This window comes from Balaenoptera borealis (genome assembly GCF_965194805.1).
Source record: "Balaenoptera borealis genome assembly, chromosome: 1".
Classification (NCBI taxonomy): Eukaryota; Metazoa; Chordata; class Mammalia; order Artiodactyla; family Balaenopteridae; genus Balaenoptera; species Balaenoptera borealis.
In genome coordinates, this window is record NC_138860.1 from 48,276,410 (window position 1) to 48,294,218 (window position 17,809).

At 39.1% G+C, this 17,809-nt stretch overlaps 1 protein-coding gene across 3 annotated transcripts in view; it reads left to right on the forward strand.

Moving 5' to 3' along the window:
- Positions 1-17,809, forward strand: part of RGS8 (regulator of G protein signaling 8) — a 135,847-nt gene that overhangs the window by 45,853 nt on the left and 72,185 nt on the right. The window lies entirely within an intron of this gene.

Consider the following 17,809-nt stretch of genomic DNA (forward strand, 5'->3'; position numbering starts at 1 on the left):
AAAGTAGAGGCTTTACATGTTATGAAATATTATCAACAACACTATGAGGAAAGTATCATTAACTCCATCTAACACAAATGGAAACAAAGTCTCAGAGACCTTGCTTAAGGTCATAGAGAAGGTGGGCTTTTTCCAACTCTATAGCTTGTGGTCTTAAGTTGCCTCCATTAATAATATAGTTTTGGCTTGATTGTCATCTTAGATAGATGTGAATACAATGTAATGAATTGGCATTTTACAGGCCTTGAGCAAAGCAACTGTTAGTTATCTGTTGCTGTATAACAATACCCTCAAGCTTAGTTGGTTACAAAAGCCTTTATTATCTCACAATTTCTGTGAGTCAGGACTCTGGGCACAGTTTAGCTGGGTTCTCTGGCTCAGGGTCTCCACAGGCTGCATTCAGGGCTTCATCTGGGCTGCAGTCATCTCTAGGCTCGACTAGGGAAGAATCTGCTTCTGAGCTCACTCATGTGGTTGTTGGCAGGACTGAGTTCCTCACTGGCTGTTGAACTGGCCTCTGTAGTGGGTGGAATGGTGGCCGCCAAAGATATCAGGTCTTAATCTCTGGAATATGTGTATGTTACCTTAAAATTAAAAAAAAAATTAATTGTGGTAAAATACATGACATAAAATTTACCATATGGTAAAGTTTTTAATGAATGAGATTAAGACTTTGGAGATGAGGAAATTTTCCTGCACTGTCTGGGTGGGCCCTAAATGCCATCAGAAGTATCATTATAAGAGAGACGCAGAGGGAGATTAGACACAGGAAAGGAGGGGGCATGTGACCACGGAGACAGGAGTGATGCAGCCACAAGTCAAGGGATGCCGGCAGCCACCAGAAGCTGGAAGAACTAAGGGACAGATTCTCCCCTAGAGCCTCCAGAGGAAGCACAGCTATGCTGACACCTTGATTACAGCCCAGTGAAACTGATTTCAGACTTCTGGCCTCCAGAATGGAGTGAATACATTTCTGTTGTTTTAAGCCACGAAGTTTGTGGTAATTTGTTACAGCAGCCATAGGAACTGATATAAGCCCCTCAGTCTCTTGCCACATGGACCTCTCTGTAGGGCATCTCACAAAATGGTAGTTTGTTTCATCAGACTGAGCAAGCAGGAAGAACCAGAGAGAGGGCATCAGCAAGATCAAAGTCACAGTTGTAGAACCTAATCTCAGCTGTACCTCCCATTACTTTTGCTCTAGTCTATAAATTAGAAGCAAGTCGCTAGGTTCAGACCACACTGCAGAGGAGGGGATCACACAAGGGTATGAATACCAGGAGGCAGGCATCACTGGGCACCATCTTAGAAGCTTCCTACACAGCAACCTATAATATTTGGTGTGAGATAAGGAGAAACCAGAAAGTATCTCAAATTGCAGATGGGTCCCTGTTGAGGTTTTTCTGTCTCTGGTTTGCTTCATTTGCCAAGGCAGCATTTACCTGGAGGGCTTTTGTTGGGAATGACTTTATTTCCTACAGGATCCATTCTGATTCATTACAGTTTGTGGGAAAAGTCCAAGCATATAATCTCTACCCCTCCTTTTTACACCGACCTTAAATCTCACATCTTTCACGTAAACTATCATGATCAAGTGGAAGTTTTATATAGATTCCCAATACCCTAAACATAATAAACACATGACCTTTATCTTTTCTGAAAGAGGGAAAACCCAAGACACCCACAGAGAGATTCCATCTATGGCTGATATATATGATTTACTTATAACTATTGAAGTGCTTTTGTTGCTGGGTTTATACTGAAGGGAATAGATTGTTGCATTAAGCTCTGGTCATATTGAAAGGGACCTTCCACAAAATAGGGAGTTGATGGAGCTGATCTTCAGATCCCTCCCCTCTCCTCGTGCATCTGTTCTGTATTAGAATCCCGCTGGTCCCCCAGGGTACTGTTGTCCATGACATAGCTTCACGTCTCTTACTGACTTGTAGTGCTGTGTCCCAGGATTTTTTGCGTGCTTTGCAGACCAACTAAATCCTAATCACCTGAAGAGTTTGATAAAAATGCCTATATCTACACCCAACCCAGTTCTGCTAAATCTACAAAATCTGATGTGGGACCCAGAAACCTATATTTTAAATAAGCTTCCCAGGTGATTCTTAGGCACAATAAAGATGAGAATGCTACATAAACCAAATTCCCTGCTCAAGCAGTTTTCCAAACTATTTATGAATGCTGTATCTGCTGTATGATATTCATGTTTTTGCAGTCACCTTTTAAAGTATTTGGAAATACTTAAACCAGTATTTCCTAATAAGTGGTAATTTTACCACTGGTGGTAGGCATGATGATTTGGGGGTGTTACATATGTGACCATTTAAAGTGTAACAGTGGTATTTGTTATCTTTAGAGTATTTATGTCCAATTTTATAGGTTTTACTTTTTGGTAGTGATATAGAGTTTCTTTCCTTCATAAGATTATTTCTGTGAGGAAAAAAAAGGAGTTTGTTTAAAAAAAACATATTAAATAAATAATAGAACAGGTGGTATACAGACCTGGCAGAAACAATGACCAACATAATCAAACGGTTGAAGTTTGGGAAACACTCTCCTTACCCAAAGGAAGGCTCTCTGTGGATTTCAGGCATCACAGTGGGAAGTGGAGGAGGCATTTGGGGTCAGAAAGGGCCTTTGTAGGTCACTGCCCATACTTTTGTGTGGGGTGGGCCGTGGTGATCTGCATCAGTCATGAAGCGAATCAGAATGAGTAGATGAGCCTCGCTTTCAGATGTGTCTCTTGTGAATAAAGAGAGCCAGAGCAATAAATAATTGCAAACTGGTGCAATAAAGCTGTGTAGAGCCATAAAGTTCTTCAACATCAGGACTGGTTCTTGGCGAAATGCAGTGGAAATGAAGCCCCTCCCATGCCCTCCCCCCACCCCCCACCCCTGCCCAGGTCCTTTCTTTGTCATTGTCAAAGCGCCCACTGCTCCCTCCTTCCTTACCTTTTCCCCTTCCTTCTCTCCCACCCTGCCCCCATCCATTTGGGCTCTCAAGGGTTTTCATTGTTTTCAGAGTTGTATATGACCCACAATATTCCAAAGCATTGGTCTTCAAATTCTGTTGGGTTGACGCATTCTACCACAAAAATTAACTAATTAAAAATTAACTAATATTTTCTTAATTTGGAAACAAAAAACCCTTTCTTTTTCTTTTTTTTTAACAATAAAGCAGTGACTTTACTTACAGATAATTACAGTACTCTCTAAACAATGTAACACAATATATGTTAAAACAATTTGATGTTTTTGAAAATTTGATTTGTCATACAATACATTCAATAAGTGTTTTTTTTCTTTTTGCATTTCACTACCCATTTGAGGTCTTAGGACTCTGTTGCCCTTATGGTAGCCACTAGCCACATGGAGCTATTGAACACTTGACTTGGGGCTAGTCTGAACTGAGATGTGTTGTCAGCGCAAAATATACACTGAATTTCAACAACTTGGTGTAACAAAAGAGAATGTAAAATATACTATTAATAATTTTAAAATATTGAGTATATGTTGAAATGATAATATTTTGGCTATATTTTGTTAAAATATACCATACAAATTAATCTCACTTTTTGTTTAAACCTGTTTTAATGTGGCTACTAGAAAATTTGAAATTACATATGTGGCTCATATTAGCATATTAGTGGTTCACATATTTCTATAGACAGCATTGCCTTAGAAAATACCAAGTTCAACTTGCAATAAATCCTGACCTTTAATGGACTTGACACTAAGTGATCATAGGCTCTGAACCTCCTAACATCCTCTGAGTGCTGACAATACAAAATAAGTCTTTGTTTCCTATCTTGGATATTTAGGTCTATTCCCTTACCTCCTTAGTTAATATTAGTAGATTCTATTACAGAGAGATCATCGTGGTCAAGCCTAATTCTTACAAAACCATACCTTGTAATGAGACAACATTAAAATACATGAAAAATTATTTGGATCAACCACAAAGTCAAAGAAGGATGTAGGAGTATCACGTTATTGAAAATATATTTGTAACAAGCCCAAGATTCCTTCAGTTATTTTTCCTGTGGCTTATTGATGAGAATCTTCCAATCATTTTTTTTTTTTTTTTTTTTTTATAAATTTATTTATTTATTTATTTATTTATTTTTGGCTGCGTTGGGTCTTCGTTTCTGTGCGAGGGCTTTCTCCAGCTGTGGCGAGCGGGGGCCACTCTTCATCGCGGTGTGCAGGCCTCTCACTATCGTGGCCTCTCTTGTTGCGGAGCACAGGCTCCAGACGCGCAGGCTCAGTAACTGTGGCTCACGGGCCTAGTTGCTCCGCGGCATGTGGGATCTTCCCGGACCAGGGCTCGAACCCGTGTCCCCTGCATTGGCAGGCAGATTCTTAACCGCTGCGCCACCAGGGAAGCCCCTTCCAATCTTTTTAACTGACAATATCACCTCTTCTCAGGTGGGATGTTTAGACCTCATAAAGCTCTTTCTGCTGCATGTATCGTCAATCAGGCATTAAAAATTATAACCATCATCATTATGATTGAATTCTTTAGCTTCCAGTCAAATCAATACCTATCTATGAATGTAGAGAATCAGATTATATTGTGACTGACCTGTTTTTTGTTTACCTAAATCTGAAGCCAAAGTAAATAATTTGGTATTCAGGCTGTGTCTTTTGTTCTAGCCACGCCATTAAACAAAATACTATTGGCTTTATGCATCTCTGTTAGTCTGTTGATGTTGTGACTGTATATATTCCTAATTTTATTGGACAGTGTAGATGAACACCTGGTACTGGAGGTAGATCTGACTTCATTACTCTCCTCCTTACCTTGAACCCTGGCTGACCCTTGACATCATCCTTAGCAATATCTGCTTTGCTTCCTTAATCTTCAAGCTGTCTCCAGCCTCCTGGTGCTGCATTGTGGCCTCAGCTTAGAGAAATGCGTAAGACTCACTCCAATGCGTTGTCCCAGTCCTGTCCTGGCCCAAGCTTGCACCTGGGCCCAAATCCCAGTCCTAGCTTAGCTCCTGTCTGCTGGCTATATTTGTCCTATCCTGCCAATATTCTTTACACATTTGATACCTGATGTCCTGTGTCAGCTAACAAGTTTAGGTAGTCAACAAAACCAATGAAAAAATAGCAAATGGATATTAAAATTCAGCATCATAATTCTACAGTCGTTAATGAATGCCCCCAGATAATTAATTTCCTAGAATATTGAGCATGGCATATCATTTCTTACCCAACACACTTGGGACTGTCTGAAACACAGGACAAATAATCTTGCCACAAATTTGTACTGAGATTTAATTAACAGAAAGCACTATATAACACATGTATCAGACACTATGAGGAGTCACTGCTTATATCTACAGCATTTGCATACTGAGCATCCTCTGTTGTTAAATCCTTTTTTAGAGCAGACTATTGGAACCATGAGATGTACTTGCTTCGGAGTTCAGGTTTCCTATAAAAGTCCCATATATTGGATATTTTAAATTCCCAGAGTGACCTTTCAACTTGGTTATATTAAGCTGTTGATGGCTTCACTTTGTGATTTATGGGAAGCCACAGTAACACTTGGCTGTCTAGCCAGGACTCTACCTGAGGCATGCACCATAGGAAATCATCTTTGGAGTTGCCAGGGTAAGGAAACCTTGATTCTTTTCGCTATGGCTGCCATCTTGCTTTTGTCGTCAAAGGCTTTGGTCCAAGGATGTCTACTCAAGCAGCCTTTCTTTTTTTCTATTATAGCACATCCATATTTGTCAATCTTAACCAACATATAACATTGTTTCTAATAATAAAATTATTTCTAGCCCAGGTGCTTCACAATGAACATCAATCATCACTTGCATGTTCTCTGCCATCTTGGTAAGTCTGAGAATACTTTTGCTGAAGCCATATCTTCTCCTGAGAGATTTTGGCCAAAGGATTTAAATTCCATTGTTGACATTTTAACATTAGCCATCAGAAGAAAGAATTTGGAATGAGTGGTATGAGTCCTTCCTAGACTCTTAAAATTCCACCACCTAGTTGTTTCCTTATTATTTACTAATTCAAAAAATAGTTATTTAGTGCCTGCCACTGGACAGGTTCTGACTGAGGCACGGGTAATGTAGCATCCTACAAGAAAACTTAGAGCACTGGGACAGCCTAAGTACTGCTATAGGGCTGAGTGTGTTTATGTGTGTGTGTGTGTGTGTATGTGTGAAAGAGAGAAGAGAGAGAGTGTGAACTACAACAGACTTTTACTCCTAATTTCATAGGGGTTAGGAGTTGTAGAGCCAGCAAATATTATTCTGGAATAAGATTTATCAGGATTTCTTTGCTTACCTTACAGCAAAATTTCCCAAATGTCTTCAAAGATGGAATCATAGTTTTCACAAAACACCAGTTAACATCCTGGGAGTATAGTTGGGGAAAACATCCAGGTCAGTCACAAATGTCGATTCTTCCTAAATTAGTCTTCTGGAGCTGGCCCTTTTCACTCCACTGCTGGTAATCTAATCCCATCCCTTATCTGCTCACAACGGGGCCATTGCAATAAGTTTCCAACTCATCTTCCAAACTTCAGTGTCTCCCAATGCAGTACCTCCTCTGTACTGTACTAATATTGGCAGCCTTTTATTGAGCAATCTACTTTAGTTGGAAGCGAGGCTCAAAGAGATTAGGTACCACAAACATGGTCACATAGGCAACAAGTGGCAGAGATAAGAATTCTTTCTATTATACTGATGTTTTCAAACTGTGATCTGTAGAACCCTGGGAGTCTAAAGACATTCTCAAGTAACTTTCAGAGGATTTGTAAATTATATGTTTTCCTTTAAATGGCAATCTGTTAACCATGAGAATATGCTAGACCACCTGAGTGACTGTCTCATAACTGAGGACTGGGACACAGTTTCAGTGCCGGTGTTTGTGCTCATTGTAATGCTGAGAACAAGGAGTGCTACTTTAACTGGGATGGATTTGGGGGAAAAAAGCAGATTGAGGGTTTTTTTTTCAGCAGTAATTTCAAGAATCTCTATCTGGAAGAAGACTTTTCCGTCTTTTCTAGCTCTAAGGTAATGGTTTAACTATAGATGGTGGGTTTACCCTCTTTCTTTGAGGTAGGTTGGGCACAGATGGATGACACAAGGCTTGGGGAATAAGCAAAAGGGAATGATTTTATAGTATCCAGTAAACAAGAAATAGGATGGAACCCAACTGCCAATCAGTCAACCAACAAGCAACAATTGGAGAAATTAAAAATACTAGTGTGGCGCTATGTCTCTTAGATGAAGGATTATTGGGTTAGCTCCTATCTAGATCTCCAGAGGCTACAGGTGTCTCTGAGTGTGTGGGAAGGAGCTGCCAGTTTGCAAGAGGATTAGTGCCTGTGATGGGGAATGAAAGGACAATTAAGGATCCTTGAGAATTTTTCAAAACAAGTCATGGGTGAGGATGGGAAGATAGAATGCAGGACAGAGAAATTCTTCAGAAAACCTGCCCTGGTGGATTTTCCTGCAGCAGAGAGAAGTGAAGGTTTCTCTAACCCCTTTGTCTTTTAGTGTAATGCAGTGATTTTCTTTCTTTCTTTTTTTTTTTAACATCTTTATTGGAGTATAATTGCTTTACAATGGTGTGCTAGTTTCTGCTTTATAACAAAGTGAATCAGCTGTATGTATACATATATCCCCATATCCCCTCCCTCTTGCATCTCCCTCCCACCCTCCCTATCCCACCCCTCTAGGTGGTCACAAAGCACCGAGCTGATCTCCCTGTGCTATGCGGCTGCTTCCCACTAGCTATCTGTTTTACATTTGGTAGTGTATATATGTCCATGCCACTCGCTCACTTCATCCCAGCTTCCCCTTCCCCTTCCCCGTGTCCTCAGGTCCATTCTCTACGTCTGCGTCTTTATTCCTGTCCTGCCCCTATGTTCTTCAGAACCTTTTTTTTTTTTAGATTCCATATATATGTGTTAGCATACGGTATTTGTTTTTCTCTTTCTGACTTACTTCACTCTGTATGACAGACTCTAGGTCCATCCACCTCACTACAAATAACTCAATTTCATTTCTTTTTATGGCTGAGTAATATTCCATTGTATATGCGTGCCACATCTTCTTTATCCATTCATCTGTCAATGGACACTTAGGTTGCTTCCATGTCCTGACTATTGTAAATAGAGCAATGCAGTGATTTTCAAATGTGGATCAGGAGATGGGTTATGTCAGACTTGCTTATAGTGCTGGGTAAACATGCAGCTTTCTGGGGCTGAATCAGAATTTCAGAATTTCAGGGAATGGGGCTGGTCGGTTGTAGCATTCCAGAAAGTTTTAAAGCATGTTAAAAATTTGAGATCTTCTGGCCTATGGACTTTCTCTGCAAGGTAGGGAGCAAGTTGCTGGAAGGACTCTAAAGTTTTCTTTTTTAAACCTGGCCATACTCTTTGCAAGAAAAGGTGATTACTGATGGGTATGATAGGGTATACATGTTTTAAACTTTACTACTGCATTGTTTGGGCTTTTTAAAAATGTAAAGCCCACCTAAGAGGGACAACCCATTTACTCCCTACACATTAGAGTGAATGAGTTTCTTATGGACAGCAAGAGGGACCTGGGTTCCATCATGAGTCAGGGTTGAAGATATTGGAGGACAGCTCATGTTAAGAAAAAGATATTAAAAGAAAGGGTGGGGAAATAATATTTCAATTTCTTGGGCTTGCCCATATTTTCCTACTTCTGAAGCCTTTGCATATTGTCCTCACTCACCATCTTTTCCAAACCTGACCCTTATATGCTGTTGCCTTTGCTTTCAAGCTAGGGAAACTTTTTTTTTTCTTCATCAGCTCTTTTTGGATGTGTTTGGAATTTTGCCTAAGCAAGGTCTGCCAAACCTGCTCCTGTGTTATTTTTAGTATCTCCTTTGCAGACATGCCCTAAGGAAGTGAGATCCTCTGTGCATTCTTTCTTCTGATGAATATTTGATTGGCAACCTTAAAATTTTTCTTTGTGTTTAAATTATAAACTCACTGCAAGCACAAGGCACCTTTCATAGTCTTTTAAACTACATGTCAATATGTGTTCTTGTAGAGCTATAATTACCTATTATTTCATAGCTTTCCAAATTAAATATTCATTAAACAAAAGCTGAAAATTGTGTTAAATCTATATACAAATTTTGATATGCAAAATTCACTGATCAGTATGTTAATGTAGCTTTATCAGGGTTTGACTTATGTGGCAAGGAAGGACATTATATTTTTTAAGAACGCTTTGCTTCTTGAAGCCATTCACGTTTACAGACTAATGCACATTTTCATAGAATAATGAATTATTATGTGACTGAGGGAGTTACGAAATGTAAATGAGAAACAATTTCGCTGTACTGTCTTTGGAGACAGGATGTGATTTTAAAATATAAATGGAAGTTTCCTACTTTTGCCCATAATCAGAATTAACATAGCTAGTGAAAGGGAGCAGACTGGACGGTTGTGGCAAAAGAGCTGCCTTCTGATACGGAAGAAATCTCTGTCACGACCTCACCCACCCAGACCACTTTCGTTCATCTCAAGGTATTCTGGGGTGAAGAGAGATGCAATTACAACAAGCCAACATCTTTATCATCTGTGCAGACATAAATGTCCCAGGGGAAGAAAGTCTGTAGTACAATTAGCCATTTCATGTAAAATTTTTTATCCTGGTAATACGTGAACCTTGAGTTTTAAAGGATCATGCAGAAAGCCTTATAAAAGAGGCCACGGTGTCTTGCCTCATCCCATTCCCACCTCCCAGAGGCAACCATCTTTAAGTGACTCTGTTTTTAGGGTTTTTGATAGTTACCTTTCTATTTCTAAATAATACACTTGCCTGCTAAGTTTTGATTCGTTATTTTAGGATATATATATTGAGTACCCTCTATTAAAAAGGAATATTACACCATTCTCTTTTTCTTCTAATTTTAATGCAATTATTGTTAGTTCTTCTGTTGGTTTCCTTTGTTGAATCTTTATAAAGATTATCCTTACATCTTTTCTGGTTCGGTCAACTTTAGACACTACCTCTTGATACCCTGCCATGTTAGATGAAGATTTTAGCACACTTACCCTTTTGCTTTTTCTTCCTATTTTTTAGCTCCATTAAGTTTCAGCTCTTGGATTTCACTGGTACTCTTTGTATTGCCCAATGTTTACCCTTATGCCAAATTTCCTTTACCTGTGCTCACTAGGGTGAGTATTCTTCAGGATCTAAAGAGAGTTCAAATGGAAATGATCTGGATCAGATTATTTATATAATTAAATATCCTATTTTCTTATGTACTCTGATGCTATCGTGAGCATTTTCTCATATCTTTAAGTTTTAAACTATCATCCTTCATGACTGAAGACTATTCTAATATATTAGAGACACACTGAAGCCTTGGCTTTGGTATTTAGCTAAACATGCTATTCACCTTTGGTTCAGGTTTAGTCTCTGAAGCCCTGATAGATGAATGTCGACTTCAATATCATTTGTGATGTCTCTGAGCTTGTGTGTGAGCAGTGGTTGTGTAATCACTTATTTACCATCATAAAATATCAGCATAACAATATCTGTAAAATGAACACGTCAGATTTTTTGGATTTGTTGTTAATGTTGGAGTATCAAGATATTAGAACATTCAAATAAAGGTAAGTTTTATTCCAGATGTGACTTGGAGTAAAAAATCTCTTTGTGTGCTTTATTCAGTTAAATCTCTCAGTCAAATGAAGTATAAACATATATTTATTTTTGCAAGAGTAAAATTCTGAAAAAACTAACATGACTGTGAGAACTATAATTTTATACATAAAAACAACTACTAAGAAATTTCACATAGTGAAAGAATGCCAATATGTATAATAATGGGACATATTAGCTAAATTACTTTAGAGAAAACCATGTGCTTTCAGAACCTACAAATATTTATAACATCAAATAAATTATAATACAAGGTAGAGAAATATAGAATAGATGATATCAGAATTCCAATTTTTGTAGAATTATTTGGTGTTCTAAAATTTGTAACATTAAACAAAATAGCCTGTAAGAACTGTATTTATTAGTTTTTAGTTGTTTAATTCAAGTCATGAGTCTCTCAAGTAAAGGTTCTATTTGGAAATTGTTCACATTTTATGAGAATGAATAAAAAGCAGAATGTCAGTATTACTGCCTTGAAATGTCATGAAGAGAAAAACTCCAAATCATAAAATACAAAATTCATCATAAACCATCTTCAGTCCAGAAATATTATTAATCCAATACTTAAATTGCTCTGCTCTACATACTTTCTCTATAGTAACTCACATAGTTCTCTCAATGGTCCTACGAAGTATGGGTATGATTAGCCTATTCTACAGATGAAGATGCTAAGGGTCCAAGAGAATAAGTCATTTATCTAAGGTCACACAGCTAAGAAGTGGTACAGCAAGACTTGAACTCAGACAATTTGACTTGAATTCATGCTCTTAATCAAGGTGTCATTTCTTAAATGAGATGTACCTGAAAATTACTTAGGTGTGGGGTTCCTGGCACACAGAAAGCATCCAATAACAGTTAGCTCTTATCTTCAGTTGCTGGGTTGGGGTGGGGGATGCTGGAATGAGAGAGAGGGAGGAGCCGATGGGAGATTCACCTTTTACTGTTCCAACTTCTAAAGGAAGGTACATGGTCTCAGGTAGCCAAGAAGCCAGCTTCAGCCAGGAGTGTCCAAGATAACAAATGCCCCTATTAAAAGCCTCATGCTTGGCTGTAGGGCTCCTGGAGGTCAAGGACCTGCTGCAATGCACAGGCTGCTATAGCTGGGTTCCTTCACCAGGTTCCTTCTCACTTTGGAAGAGTGACCATGAAAATGGCTGCAACATTAGAGTTTCTTTAACGTGGAGTGCATTACTTTCTGGCTTTGTTGGGGAGGATTGTGATGGAATGGGAATTTCAGTGGAGTGACACGTTAGCATTGGCCTTGGGGCGCTTCATAGACTTAGCTCTACCCTTAGATGAAAAGAGGGTTACTTAGGGTGGATACTTGTAAGCATTCTGCCGAGAAAGCTTAGTAAAACCCGAAGCCATTTTCTTTAAAACAAAGGTTTAGAAACCTAAGGATTTTTCTGGGATTGACACTGCATAGGCATAAATGAAATTCTTTCCTAAGGGCAATCAGTGCCAGCTTACTGCAATTAACAAAGAACTGCAAACTGCAAGCTACTGAGAAGCCACTGAGTAGGAGTATCGCCCAGATGTTAAAGATCCAGAGGAAATTCAAGCAGTGCTAATAGCAGTTGTGGAAGCTGAGACAGCTGTTTTACTTGTACCTAAGTGTTCATAATTTATTAACTACCCTCTCTGTAGTGCAGCCTTTAAAATGTGTGCAAATGTTAGTTACTCATGAATTGTTAACATTAATGTTCTGTTACTTTAATGGGGTTATATGTTATTTATTTTTAAAGCTCAATTAATGTGTCTTTCTTTTGCCTGGGACTGGGGAAAGCCTGGCTGATTGAGGCACATGACCTTAACTTCGGGCATCTCTGTGTAGCTGAGCCCACCAGAGTTCTAGACATAGAATCTAGTTGAAAACACACGACTTCTAGAATACCAGCCATACAAACTCAACCCTGCAACATGGTGCCATATATCAGCAAGTTTCATTTTTATGTCCTTCTCCCCACTCCTAGGGTTCAGGAGGTCCCATAGCTACCCTAGCACCTCTTATTGCTCCTCGTCATATGAGGGGCTATTGGATCCCAGACCTATCACTCACTCGAATTCCTATCAGCATGTCCCTTCTTATGTGTTCTTTCTCAGGGCTCTGCTGGATGACCAGCTGGTTTTCCTAGTTTTGAAGCTGTGAAAAGGTTCAGATATTCTTCTTGGCCTAAGAAGTGTGCAAAGAAGTGTTAAGACACATCCAGTCTGGGTCTACAGAAGTTAGCAACAGCCCTGCAGGGGAGTATAGTGAGCATCTGGTATATTTTGGGGTCTGTATTTGTAATTAACTTCATGACACACCTCCATAATATTTTAAAATTTAGAATCGTCAATAATTCCAAATAAAATGCAAAATTAATCTGAAATTAAGGCATCCAAAGGAATAATTTACATACATTTAAAAATCGTCTCATGATATATTGGGTTGCATTACTATTGTGGCTGGCAGCCTCCAACATGGCCCCCAAGGATCCCAGCCTCCTGGTTTTCACGCCCTTGTGTAGTCTTCTCCCACATTGGGTCAGACGTGGTCTGTGGGACCAATAGCATCCAGCACAAGTCGTGGTGTGTCGCTTTTGACATTAGGTTATAAAAGATTGCAGCTTCTGCCTTGGGCACTCTCTTACTCCTTTGCTCATATTCTCCCTGTCTTTCTGTCTCTGTCTCTCTCTCAATCTCTCTCGGATCACTACTTTGGGGGAAGCCAGCTTTCTTGTCATGAAAAAACTCAGGCAGCCTATGAAACCAAGCCCACGTGGTGAAAAACTGAGGCCTGAGGACTGACAGCTGGACTGTAGCTTTGTAAGAACCTGAGTCAGAACCATCCAGATAAACCACTCCTGGATTCCTGATCATGATGAAACCAGGATGTGAAATCACACATACTGATCATTTTAAGATGCTAAGTTTTGGAGCATGTAATTGGTTGAATAGTGTTTCCCCCAAATCATGCCCACTCAGAACCTCAGATTGTGACCTTATTTGGAAATAGGCTCTTTGCAAATGTAATTAGTTAAGATGAGGTCATACTAGGGTAGGATGAGTCCTTAATCCAGTGACTGGTGTCCTTATAAGTAGAGAAGAGGACGCACAGAGACACAGGCAAGAAGGCCATATGACAATGGAGGCAGTGCAGTCATCCTGTTGGATATTGAGTTTCTGAGGGAGGGGGTGAGGATGGTGCTGAGAAGGCAGGGGGCAGGGTGAGCCCATCTCTGAGAGCTTTGAATGACCAGTTGAAGAACCTGGAATTTATTTGGTAGCTAGTGAGGAATCAATGGATGATTTTTGAGCAGAGAAATGAGATATTATCCCTTCCATGGATAGTTTCATTTTAAGAGAAAACCCAATGCTTAATAAGAATATACTCTTACATAATAGGAATTTAAGGTCATAGAGCAGGTTAGTGAAGATATTTGTGAAAGAGCTTTCAACAGTCTCAAATTACACCATGTAGGCCCACTGCTGTCTTATGACTAGTCATTTTCCTGTGATAATCTGAGGTTAAATTCACTCATTTCTCAAAAACCTATTTGCAACTTTTGGGACTCTGAAATAGAAATTATGAAGGCCTGAAGGGAGGAAAAGGAAAGAAAAACAAGAAAAGTGAAGAAAGGCGTTTTTCTCTGCAGGTCTCCTTTAACTTTTGGAAAAATGTTAAATGATGAATAAAATATTTAAGATAAGTTTTCAGCAATGATAAAACTATCAGATGATTTAAAAGAGAAACATCTGAAGAAGCAGAAATTGCGTGAATAGCACAGAAACTAAGACCAATTATGCCTACTCTGATTGGAGCCTGGGGTAAGTGAAATAAATTAGACCAGAAAAAATAGGGTGTGGTCAAATTAGACAGGGAGATTAGCGGGAAAAGACAATTTTGTGAGCAATCCAATTAGAGTATGTAACATTTTATACCCTTCATTAACAACACTGGCTATAAATTGTAGAAACATATCCTTTTAGTTTTGATTTCTCTGCAACATGTTTTTTCCTCTTTCCCCAATCTACGTAAATGAAAAAAAAGCTTTTTCCTTTGGATTTTGAAATTTTCAGAAACTATATTTCTGGTCTCAAGGTATCCTGCTATTTCTTCTGCATCTATATCAATTTTCTTCTTCTTTTTGTGGTATTGCTTGTAAAAATGCATTTCCTTTTAGTAAATGAATTATTAGAAAGAATCTAATTTTTTATTCTCTTCTCGGAGGAAATTATTTTCTCTGGTTTTGATTTCTGTGGTAGAGGAAAAATGATCCTAAGTGTTAATACTCTCTTCCCAGGAGGAAGGCTGCTTGGTGCTGCTCAGCTCCTGGCCTTGATGGTGGTGAGCAGGAAAGGATGGAGACAGAGAGAACAGAGGGCTGGGTATAATAATGAGACACCTGGGCCAGATGGGAAATGAAGAGGAAATGTTGAGACGAGAGAACCTGGGTTGGTGGGACACATGGGAACATTTCAGTCACTGCCAGAGGAATCTGGAGTGGGGAAGAATGATTTTTTAAAAGCAATTTTAAGGAAGTTTTGATTTGGGATAAAAGGTATCACACCTACCTCTGAATCCATATCACTTTCCCATAAAAACATCTTATTTCCATCTGATGCTTTTACAGTCAGATTTGTGAATGTGCACCTGTTTTTCTAATTTGTCAATATGTGGAGATTGGATTCAAGGTGAGAGAAGGGTCCCTTAAGATGGCCCAGTTTTATTTGGGTGACTTTATTTTTATAAGTACACCATAGTATGGCGATTAAAACTATAGAAAGAAGACTTTCTGTAAAAGAGAGCCATGACAACAGCTATAGAACAGTGTTTTTAAAAAATTTTATTGAAGTATAGTTGATTTACAATGTTGTGTTAATTTCTTCTGTACAGTGATGTGACTCAGTTATACACACACACACATATATACATATATATATATATATATATATATATATTCTTTTTCATGTTCTTTCCCATTATGGTTTGTCACAGGATACTGAATATAGTTCCCTGTGCTATACCATAGGACTTTGTTGCTTATGCATCCTATATATAATAGTTTGCATCTCCTAATCTCAAACTCCCATTCCTTCCCTCCCCTACCCCTCCTCCCCTTTGGCAACCACAAGTCTCTTCTCTATGTCTGTGAGTCTATTTCTGTTTTGTAGATATGTTCATTTGTGTCATATTTTAGATTCCACATATGAGTGATATCATATAATATTTGTCTTACTCTGTCAGACTTACTTCACTTAGTATGATAATCTCTAGGTCCATCCATGTTGCTGCAAATGGCATTATTTCATTCTTTTTGATGGCTAAGTAATATTCCATTACATATATATATCTCACATCGTGTTTATCCATTCATCTGTTGATGGACATTTAGGTTGTTTCCATGTCCTGGCTATTGTAAATAGCGCTGCTGTGAACATAGGAGTGCATGTATCTTTTCGAATTATAGTTTTGTCTGGGTATATGCCCAGGAGTGGGACTGCTGGCTCATATGGCAACTCTATTTTTAGTTTTTAGAGGAACTTCCACACTGTTTTCCAATGTGGCTGCACCAATTTACATTCCCACCAACAGTGTAAAAGGTAGAACAGTGTTTTTATTCTTTAGTCCCTTTCATATTGTTCTGGGGTTCCAGATTCTGTGTTGTTTACCATGTACTCACAAACTAGTCCTCTCAGCTGTCATGTGGGATCCACTGATTTTCTCCTTTCTAGTAAGTTTAGGTGATGTCTCTGGCCACTGAGGTATCACGGCCACCATCATGTCAAGGGCGTCTACTCAAGGCTCCATTGCTGGTATCCCCCAAGGTGTGGCTGATTCGGAAAATGCTGCTAATGTCAAGTGAAGACTTTGCCCCTATTACCTTATGAAGGTGTCTCTAACATCTCTGAAGGGACCATGGTGCTGCCTGTATTTGATTACCTTATCTTTGGCATTTCCCATTACAGATGCAGTTGCTCGTCCACTGCACCAACTGTTGAATCCATTCTGTTCCCTTTTGGTTTTTACCTTAGTCCGCTCTCTCTAGGACTCAGATATGGGACTATGATTGTAGGACACCCTGGAAAGCAGAACCTGGCCAGCCTCAGAAATACTCCTTCAACACTGCTTTGTCCTGGGATCAACTCTGCCTTACCTTAAGACATGTTTGATTGTAGGACACCCTGGAAAGCAGAACCTGGCCAGCCTCAGAAATACTCCTTCAACACTGCTTTGTCCTGGGATCAACTCTGCCTTACCTTAAGACATGTTCTGTCCCCAGAGGTGCTTTAGTCCCTCATGTGAGGCTTGTCACAGGCCTGATCATGCTTAGACTTGTCCAAATCTCAGTTTAGGCCCTCATCCCAGCTTCATGGATGACAATTTTCACAGTCCTTTCATTTCTACTCTCTCCTTTGTTGAAATGTTAATGAGTATACCATTAGGATAATGGGTTTCTGTCTCACAGCTGATAAAATTTCCAGTTTTGAAAGAGAGATGAGCTTGTCTCTTATTTAAATACCCATTTATATTTATTTATTTTGTTCATTCAACACATATTTATTTATTTTTTTAACATGTTTATTGGAGTATAATTGCTTTACAATGGTGTGTTAGTTTCTGCTTTATAACAAAGTGAATCAGCTATACATATACACATATCCCCGTATCCCCTCCCTCTTTCGTCTCCCTCCCACCCTCCCTATCCCACCCCTCTAGGTGGTCACAAAGCACTGAGCTGATCTCCCTGTGCTATGTGTCTGCTTCCCACTAGCTATCTATTTTACGTTTGGTAGTATATATAAGTCCATGCCACTCTCTCACTTCGTCCCAGCTTACCCTCCCCCTCCCCGTGTCCTCAAGTCCATTCTCTACGTCTGCATCTTTATTCCTGTCCTGCCCCTACGTTCTTCAGAACCTTTTTTTTTTTTTTTACATTCCATATATATGTGTTAGCATACAGTATTTGTTTTTCTCTTTCTGACTTACTTCACTCTCTATGACAGTCTCTAGGTCCATCCACCTCACTACAAATAACTCAATTTCATTTCTTTTTATGGCTGAGTAATATTCCATTGTATATATGTGCCACATCTTCTTCATCCATTCATCTGTCGATGGACACTTAGGTT